Here is a 9602-nt window from a genome sequence, read left to right as displayed (position 1 = left end):
AACTGGCCTAGAAGATCTCACGGTATTGTGTAGTTTGCCACATACTTGGTTAGTGTTTATGAGTGGTAAAATCCCAGAATGTAGAGCAAGGCATATTTGGGGAAAACCAACAGAGGTTTGGAGTGTTCATAGAAAATTCTGGGAAGACCAAAGAAATAGAGGCTGAGATATACAGGAAGAAAAAAAGAGGGAAGGAGGAAGAGGAATAAGGAGAAAGGAAGGAAGAAGAGAGGGGTAGTGAAAGAGTGGGAGAGGAAGAAACGAGAGGGAGGGAGAGAGAGAGAGAGAGAGAGAGAGAGAGAGAGAGAGAGAGCTGAGCTTGAAGAAAAGAATCACATGATCATGTGTTAGGACTGTTTCCTTCCCAGAACCTGCATCAAAAGGTACTGTGAGAATTGATGACTCCATAGAAATACTACATTGTCCAGCAGTGTGGGTACAGTATCACACTGTATACAGTTGGGTGAAATATCCCCTCAAATATGTTACATCTTTTCTTTCCCCTATACCGAGGCTGAGAATAAGGTACCAGTGTAATGCTTCTTTCTATTGATCAGTTAGAAATATCTTTCTGCTGCCTGAAGTTATATGAATCCCTAGTTGCCATACTTTCATTATGCTGATCAGTTCCTACTGTTTTCCCTTAAATGGATGTTCTGTTTGTCTGTCCCACCCTGGATCCCTGGAGGTAGAACTATAACCCACACTCTTCTGGGGAGCTCCCAGAATTTCTGGGTTGCCATGGCCTTTGCTGGGGATGCAGGAAGCTACATTCTGAGAACTGGCCCTGGTGGCTGAGAGGGAACAAGATGCAAAAGGATGGAGAGAGAGCAATGGAGCAGCTCAACTGCCTGAGTGGCTTAGCAGTTCTATGACTTCACCATGAAGCTGCCAGAAGGTAATAAAAGTATAGTCATATTGAAAATCTAAAATAAATAAATTTTTAACCCTTTTCATTTCCTCCTTGAGTATCCTGAACTGATATCAAGCTTCATTCATATCATAAGAACATAGCTTTTTAAAGATCATTATAAGTGGTTCTATAAACATTTACATTCAAGGGCAATCAGATTCAATCATAGTACACAGGCCAGTGAATGAAAATGAGATCCTGCTGGTTCACAGAGTTTCTATTTTAGGAATAACTGTGAAGTTGTATCTAGAGTAAATTGTGCAAAGCTAACTAAACAGTAGCAAAACAGGGGATTGCTATGTCTTTCCGTGGAGAAGAAGACATGATCAGGTGTTATATACTAGTAGTTTGATATTTTATCTAATATGAGAGTAAACCTTGGTTATTCTCTATTCCCCCAGTAAACTGGTAGGACAACTTTTCAGCCTAATAGCAACTTTTATGTCTATCCTGATCACTTGAACTCTTTCCAGTTTGCTGTACAGGTCTTGGATTTCTTTTTGAATCACAGCAACTTGTTGTTCAATTTGTGTCAGATTCTTCATGACCCCATTTGGGATTTTCTGGGCAAAAATACTGGAATGATTTGTCATTCCCTTCTCCTACTCATTTTACAGATGAAGAACTGAGGCAGACAGGGTTAAGTGACTTCCCTAGGGTAACACAGTTAGTAAATGTCTGAGACTGGATTTGAACACAGGAAGATGAGACTTCCTGATTCCCAGGCCAGTGCTGTATCCACTGTGCCAACTTGATGCTCATTGCAGCTAGTCAACAATTACTTTATGAGATCATTCTACAAGCCAAATTTGATGTGTTTGGAGCAAAGGAAGACATGCCTTTGAATCATGGGACTGCAAACATTCTCGTATGTTAATAACAGCAAGGAATATGTCCAGCTTGTTACTGAACTCCCAGTGAAAAGAGCCATCCCGGCTCAGATCAGTGTTTTCTTTGAAATACTCTACATGTTCATTGCACTTTCCCTTATGCAACTTTTTGATCAATATGAATCAGAGTTTCTGGGCTTTTTTGGTATGGCAGAGATTGATGTAAATGATTGGATAAGAAATCAGAATACAGAAGTGATTATGAAAGAAATGATTCAGTTGTTCAGTGGTTCTGAGAATTTGTGAAAAGCATAACTCAAGAGGAAAGAGTGTTTCTGTTGCAGTTTGTTACTGGCTGTTCCAGGGTCCAATATGGTAGCTTTGCTTATATCAGGGGGAAACATGGATTAGAAAATTTTATAATACTTGCTGTACACTACACTCCAAATCTGCTACCAACATTAATTATTTGCATCAACATGCTCAAGTTATATGAATACCCAAGTAAGGAAAACCTTATGGTCAGGCTGCTTTTGTCATGACATTATGAGAGATATGGTTGCAGGATGGTATAATAAAGTCTAGAAAACTTACCCGACTACTAATGCTCGATTTAGGGTGGCAGAAATCACTTAAGAAACATGGGGGCAGCTAGGTGGCACAGTGGATAAAGCACCGGCCCTGGATTCAGTAGGACCTGAGTTCAAATCTGGACTCAAGTTACTTGACACAGACTAGCTGTGTGACCCTGGGAAAGTCACATAACACTCATTGCCCTGCAAAAAAGAAAAAAAAAACAAAGAAAAAAAAAGAAAGAAACTATCAAAACAAAACAGCCTGAATTCAGCCCAGATGTAGCACTGGTGTTTAAAATACCTAAAGGATTCTTTTTTTGTTAATTGTTTATTTGTCAAAGCTTGTGTTATATTTACAAAAAAGTAATAGATTTCATTTTAAATATATATACATACATATATTTACATGTATTTCTATATTCATGTGTATAGTCTTGTATTTTAAATAGTTCCTTTCCTTATTTATGTTGCCTTAATCTACACCAAATGTATCTAGTCAAAGTCCTATTTAACCTTCCCCTTCTGCCATCAAAGGATTCAAAAGTAGTAGGATTCAAAGATAGTTTTCTTTCTTTCTTTCTTTTTTTTCTTGTTTCCATTATTGTTTTCAACTTGGATAATGTACAGATGCTCTCAGGCTTGTAAATCTTGTTTCATTAAAGTGTCATTTATTGTTTTGAAAAAAAAAGATATGGGTTGACTTTGAGTATGAAGCTACAAATATGTATTTTCTCACATTTTATTGGTATTGCAATTAAGTTTTAAAGTTTTTTAATATTTAATATGTAATATAACTTAAGACCAATGTCACTGATATATAGGTGATGAAATGGCATTCAATTTACATATCAAAGTTTACACTGTACTGGACAAAAATGATTTTTTTACATTAAAGAACAAATTAAATAGTCTTGAGTTGTTAACCCATTTCTTTTTTTTTTTTTTTAAGCGAGGCAATAGGGGTTAAGTGACTTGCCCAGGGTCACACAGCTAGTAAGTGTTAAGTATTTGAAGCCGGATTTGAACTCAGGTACTCCTGACTCCAGGGCCAGTGCTCTACCCATTGCGCCATCTAGCTGCCCCTTGTTAACTCATTTCTTAATGAGCTAGATTAGAACAAGATTTAACAGTGATCGGCAGTGCAATATGTACCTTGCATGTTCTTCATGTAAGATATAATTTTGAAAATCCATTCCTACAATTTACCTTTCAGAGAAAGCTGGTATATGTAGTGTAGAGTAATGGAAAATTCACTGGGAATTGGGATTAAGGGTTCTCCTCTCATCTCTGTCATTAAATAGCTATATGACCTTAAACAAAGAGATTCTAGTAGACTCTCTCTTCTAACTCCAAAAATCTATGATTTTGAAAGAATGTCAAACATACTGATCACTGTGTAATTTGGAGTTAATAAAAGATTTTCCTTTTTAAAGGTTGCCATAGGATGACTACTTGAAGAAATTATTTGTTATGAGTTCATTAGTAAGAATGGGTTCTGAAAAATTCTGGCAATATTAAATCCTTCTTCCAGTTTTATGTGAGCAGTCATACAAGTCACAAGAGAAGAGTTGTACAGTATATATGATTGGGTTACAATCTGAATTACTGGAAAGTATACCTATATAGATGAGATCAGAGATATATTAAATATTAGACCTTGGTCTCAATTAGTAAGAAAAATAAATCTATTGAATTATCTGTATGTATTTGAATTTTCACTATTAGAAGAAATAATTATATAAGATAAAGTCATTAGTTTCAAGCCAATAGAAATATGTAGTGAAAATTTGAATAATGCAAACCTTTCAGGAGAGTCATTCTTTGTACTAATCTAGACCTCCTTGCATCATTAAAAAATCAAAGCTATCATTTAGTTTTGAGTAAATGAAATTTTTTATCATCAGAAAATTAGAACCTGGGATCCTCGAACTTACAGGCAATCACTGAAGCATGATATAGATAAATGAAAAAGCCTCTCTAGTCTATGATAAATGGAAACTTTGCTTACGTCATCTTGATGGTAATAATAACCACAAATTTGTATTTGTGGATATTACTGAGAGCTAAATACAAAGTAATTGTTATCTATTACAATCCAGGTTTATAAAGTAAATAGAAGTCCTTGTTTCTGAAAGGGTACTATGTAAAGCATAGGAGTTATAGCCATAAGGAATCTTAGAGATCATCTTGTTCACTTACCTCTTCTACCTATTTGGAAATTGAATTATAAAGCTATTGGTTGGATTCCCCTTTCCATGTAGTAAATTCCAGAATTTGGATCCTAAGTCTTCTCATTCCAAACTAGTGTTCTTGATACTATACCACATGTTTAAACTAAAATTCATTATCTAATGGATATCTAACATCTAGACCCATCAAAATTGAGGCTAGAGATAAATCACAAGCCCTAATCCCTTAACATATAACTGCTAGTCAACTGTCATGGTAAAAAGATCAGCTTTACTGTAGATTTTCACAAAATGATATAAAGAGGATTGGTTTACTGGGTAGAGATTTCAAGTGATTTTGTCATTCATCTTGGCCACAATTTTAACATTTGCTATTAGACTGAGTTTTATTTTGAAGAAGCAAAATTTTTTTCCTTTTAATGTTCTTGCTAGAGTAATATGAAATATTCTAGTCTTACTTAGTAATTTTGTGAACCCATTCTAAAGGAATGCATATTTCTATGTTTCTTTTCTCATTGGTGTTACTATGCTACTTCAAGACTGATTTTCTTTTCCTCTGATAGGCTTTGAATAGATTAAGAAAAAAGAAAATAATAAATATCTTTAAAGTCATCAATGTTGTGCCACTTCTGAAACATTAGAAACAACCTCACAGGTAGTACAGTAACTAACATTGAATCATAGGTTAATAAAAAGGATGCTATGCAAATTATTTTTTGGTTTCAGATTTACATTAAGTTCTCTTTTTCATGCTTGACAGGTCAGCCCAGAATATGTTCTTCAATTTAAAAGATAGAAGCATGGCTGCTGGAGTTTTTATAGGTTCCCATGTGCATTTTAATTTATACACTTCAATGAATAAACCTTTTTGCTTTCATGCATTATTCTTTATCTTAGGATGTCCTTGCCCTATTTATGCTCACTATTTCATTAAGTATTTTTACTATAATAGTATGGTGTCTGTCCTCTGCATGTGGCCAGCTCAGGGAATTTGTATTGAAATGGGCATCATTTTAGGGTACATAACTTGAATACTTGGAGAGGAAGGGAATTGCAGTGGCTATCATGCTCTACTTGGAGTCATCAAGACCTGGATTCAAATTCTAACCCTACCACTAAAAGTAGCAAGTATCTGAGACTATATTTGAACTAATGAAGATGAATCTTCCCGACTCTAGAATCAACACTCTATCCACTGTGCCACCTAGCTACCCTCTAGAACACAGGAGGTCCTTAATAAATGTTTATTGAAATGAAAAGAACTTAAAATGAACTATTGAACCCACTGGTAATTTGAGGTTGGGTTGTATACATGTTTATGTCTATACATATACTTCTCTCTTCCCTTCCTTCTGCTCTCCTCTTATCTTCTCTTTCAAGTTGTACATGATTCTCTAGAGCATGGAAAGCTAGATAAAGGTAGTCATATATGAATGCAAAATATTCCAATTTACAATATGAGTTGCAAAGTAATGATGAAACAAAAATTCATGGAGTATAGAGCAAATACATTGTTATGAAGAAAAATAATTAGAAATTCAAATAAATCAAATTATTTTTCAGTTTCTATGCTTTCAAGTTTTATGAGAGAAAGGTGGTTTATAAATATAAGGAGGCTAATGGGGGAAAAGCAGTCCCTTCCCTCTGTACTGTTTCTTGTGTTGTCTTGAGGCCCATGGAAGCTATAAGGTAATTTTCATCGCCCTAACTATTGTGGAGTTTGCAGTTTTAGGAGTAAACCTGACAAGAGTTGAAAGGATAGGTGGAAAGGGGTGCTGTTTTTTTATCTCTGGCCTCATAAGGACTCTTCACATTCAAATGAGTGATTGTGTGATTTCATTGTATATAAGGTCTTAAAATGTGACCAATGGAACATGTTCATTCATCAGAATTCCAGGTGTGTTTTTTTTCTTATCACAACTCACTGCTAAGAAAAAATAATATAGATACTACCAATACTTTGATTATCTTTGCATTCTTCTATCATGCTACAGAATTCACTATAGAGAATGCTTCTGTATAAAAATTATCTTCTTTTTACAAAATAAATTACCAATGAACAAGCTGAGCATTATCAGTAGTAATTAGCAAAGCTCAAAATTAGATAAGCAAATTGGCAATATTCCTATAAATTTGTGGTGGTTCTGTTTTCTCCTTTTGAGTCACACACACAAAAAAATGAGAGGATGAAATGAACTGAATAGGAAGGGAAATAGTCAAGTCTGTTTTATACTAATGCTTTAGTAAAGAATTGCTTTTTAATGTTGTTCCTTCATCATGAGCAGAAGTTCTTTTGTGATAACTCAATAATGTTCTTCCTTCCCAAGGCAACCTATTCTTCAGCAAATAATGAAGTTACAGAGAGTCAATAACACTTATTAAGCACCCTCTCTATGAGGTACTCTCTGGACATTAAAACATAGAACACCTGATAGAATGAGGCACTCAGTAAGTATTAATGGGTATGAAGATACTCAGTCTGATGTTGGAAAAGGGGCACATACATAATAGAGAAGTGAAATCACAGAAATGGTCCCATTTGATATTACTGTGAAATGACAAGTAAAATGCTGGAATGATTTAACTTATCCATGCCATTGGGATTAGTGTGGCACTAAACTTCCTAAGATTAGTTTTGTGGGGTTTTTTTTAAGTTTTCTGAAGAGAAAAAAAAGGAACAGATGTGGTGAGAATTAAAATGTAGCAGGAAAAGAAAGGAATTCCGAGTCAGAATCCCAAGTCTACTACTTAATACCTATATTAATTTGGATAAATAACTTAATCTATTCTTCCCTCAGTTTCCTCATTTATAAAATGAGGGGATTCGGCTGGACTCTTTCCACCTTTAAATTTTATGAACTGATGTTGAAGAAACTAAGCATGTTTGAATGCCTAAACAGGAATGCTCTAAAACTAAATGAGGAGGAAGAGATAAGGCCAGTTTGACCACATTAAAAAGATTGGCAATGACAAAAGTTAAATGCGAAAAAAAATACTAGATAGCTGTTCCAAATCAGACACAAATTTTTTAACATGAGGGGCGTGGGAAGCATAAAAAAAGAATCCTACATAGTGAAGGAAGAATAGTACCCAACAAAAGACTGAATGAATGAGGTAAAGGAGAGGAAAAAGTCAGATTTCAATATGATTAGCCCTAGATTAACAATAGATATTCGTCCTTGAAAATGACAGGGAAATTCAGATATTGAAGAATAAATCATCTTTTGGCATAGGATACATTATTGCCACTTCATTGAGAGGAGGTTTTGAGATGAAGTTTTGATAATGAATTCACAAGACAATTCAATAATTGTGTCTAACTCACTATATGGGCCCTTCATTGAAACTTATCAGTTAGTTAAATTTTTAATCACTTCATGGACGCTTTTAAATAAAATAACCCACTCCCTTTTCCTACTCCTCTTCATATGAATTTCAATCTATTAATTTTTATTAAATGTATAAAGAAAGCCAACTATTTAGTCTATGACCTACAGTTAACTGGACAGCTCATAGAGCTGGTCACTACATCAGTACACAGACACAAACACATACACAAAAAATCTTGGTCAGCTACTGCAAGACAGTAGTCTGTGCCCAGAATTGAACAGGTTAAGGAGAGAAGGCTAGACTACATTAGTATTTGTATTGTCAGTGTTTAGCACATTTCTGGAAAATGATAAGCACTTTAAAAAATACTCGTTCATTCTATCTATCTTTGGTAATTGTGTAGTGCTTTTGATTATCTTAAACTTCCCTCAAAATGTAGACCTGACTTTATAACATCAATATTATTCCAGAAACACCGTACAGCTGCTACCCATGGAATACTCTCCAAATTATTAAAGCTGTGGGTCATCCAGAGGGCAATGGAGAAGTGATTGGTGGTAATATATAGGCTGGAACATGTTATCAATAAAAAACCTCACAGGAAAAGCAGCAGCAAAGTTATCATCGAAAAGATGTATGACTGGAAAAAGAAGTCTGGTTGAAGAGTGAAAAAGAACTGATGAATAGTCTGATTGCTCCATTAGCATCTGAACAATACAAGATGATCTATTATCTTAACTTTTTTGACATGGGCCCTTTTGGTTGTCTGGTTGACCTGTGGGCCCCTTCTCAGAATAATATTTTTTAAAATATAAAAAATGTATAGGATAATAAAGGAAATCATTAAAAATATTTTAAAAAAAAACAAGTTCATGGACTCCAGATTGATAATCCTTGATATAGAGGATAGAACCTAGCAGTTCAGGTGACCTTCTCCCCCTACTCTATATAAGTAGGAAAGTAAGGACCCAAGTATTTATTAAACATCTATTCTTTGCCAGGCACTGTGCTAAGTACTTTACAAATATTATCTCATTTGATCCTCATAACAACCCTGGGTGGTAAGTGCTATTATTATCTCCATATTACAATTAAGTAAGTTGAAGCAGAGTTAATATTACCCAGAGTTATATTCCTTGTCTGAGGGCAAATTTGAAGTCAGGGCTTTTTGACTCCAACTCTAGTGCTCTATTCACCATGCCAGCCAGCTATATCTATGGGTGGATATGCCTGAAATTTGCATAGGATGAGATATGAATGGATTGGTCTCCACCATTAACAGAGTGCCCACAAAGAAGAAATTTCAAATCAATCAAAGAAATAAATCATCTCTAAAATAATAGAATTGAAGGCTTAGAGGGAAACTCATGCTATTTATTCTAACACATAATTTGGGATGAACCCAATCTGCAACACCCTGGTTAAGTGGTTAGCTCGCAACTTCTTGAAGACACCTTATCACAAAGATTTCATTATTGCTAGGGGTGGATTGTTTAGTTTTCTGCTAATTCTAATTATTAAGAAGTATTTCCTTATATTCTACCTTCCTATAATTTGAACCCAGTAAGATTATGTCTACCCTCCGAATTTCAGCAAATCAAGTCTAAACTTCTTCATAACAGCACTTCAATTTTTTTTTAATTCTATCATGTTTCTAAGTCAAATATCCACAGATGCTTTGGCAGATTCACATGTAGCACATTTTGAATTCCCTTTGCCATGCTGGTAACCACAACTATTTATTAGTATTTCTTCTAAAAAGTAA

At 34.8% G+C, this 9602-nt stretch overlaps 1 pseudogene; it reads left to right on the top strand.

Moving 5' to 3' along the window:
- Positions 1–942: 942 nt before the first annotated feature.
- Positions 943–2285, top strand: LOC122746406 (annotated as a pseudogene).
- The last annotated feature ends 7317 nt before the right edge of the window (positions 2286–9602 follow it).

The sequence above is a fragment of the Dromiciops gliroides genome, chromosome 1, assembly GCF_019393635.1.
Source record: "Dromiciops gliroides isolate mDroGli1 chromosome 1, mDroGli1.pri, whole genome shotgun sequence".
Taxonomy (NCBI): Eukaryota; Metazoa; Chordata; class Mammalia; order Microbiotheria; family Microbiotheriidae; genus Dromiciops; species Dromiciops gliroides.
This window is presented reverse-complemented; position numbering and strand designations above follow the sequence as displayed.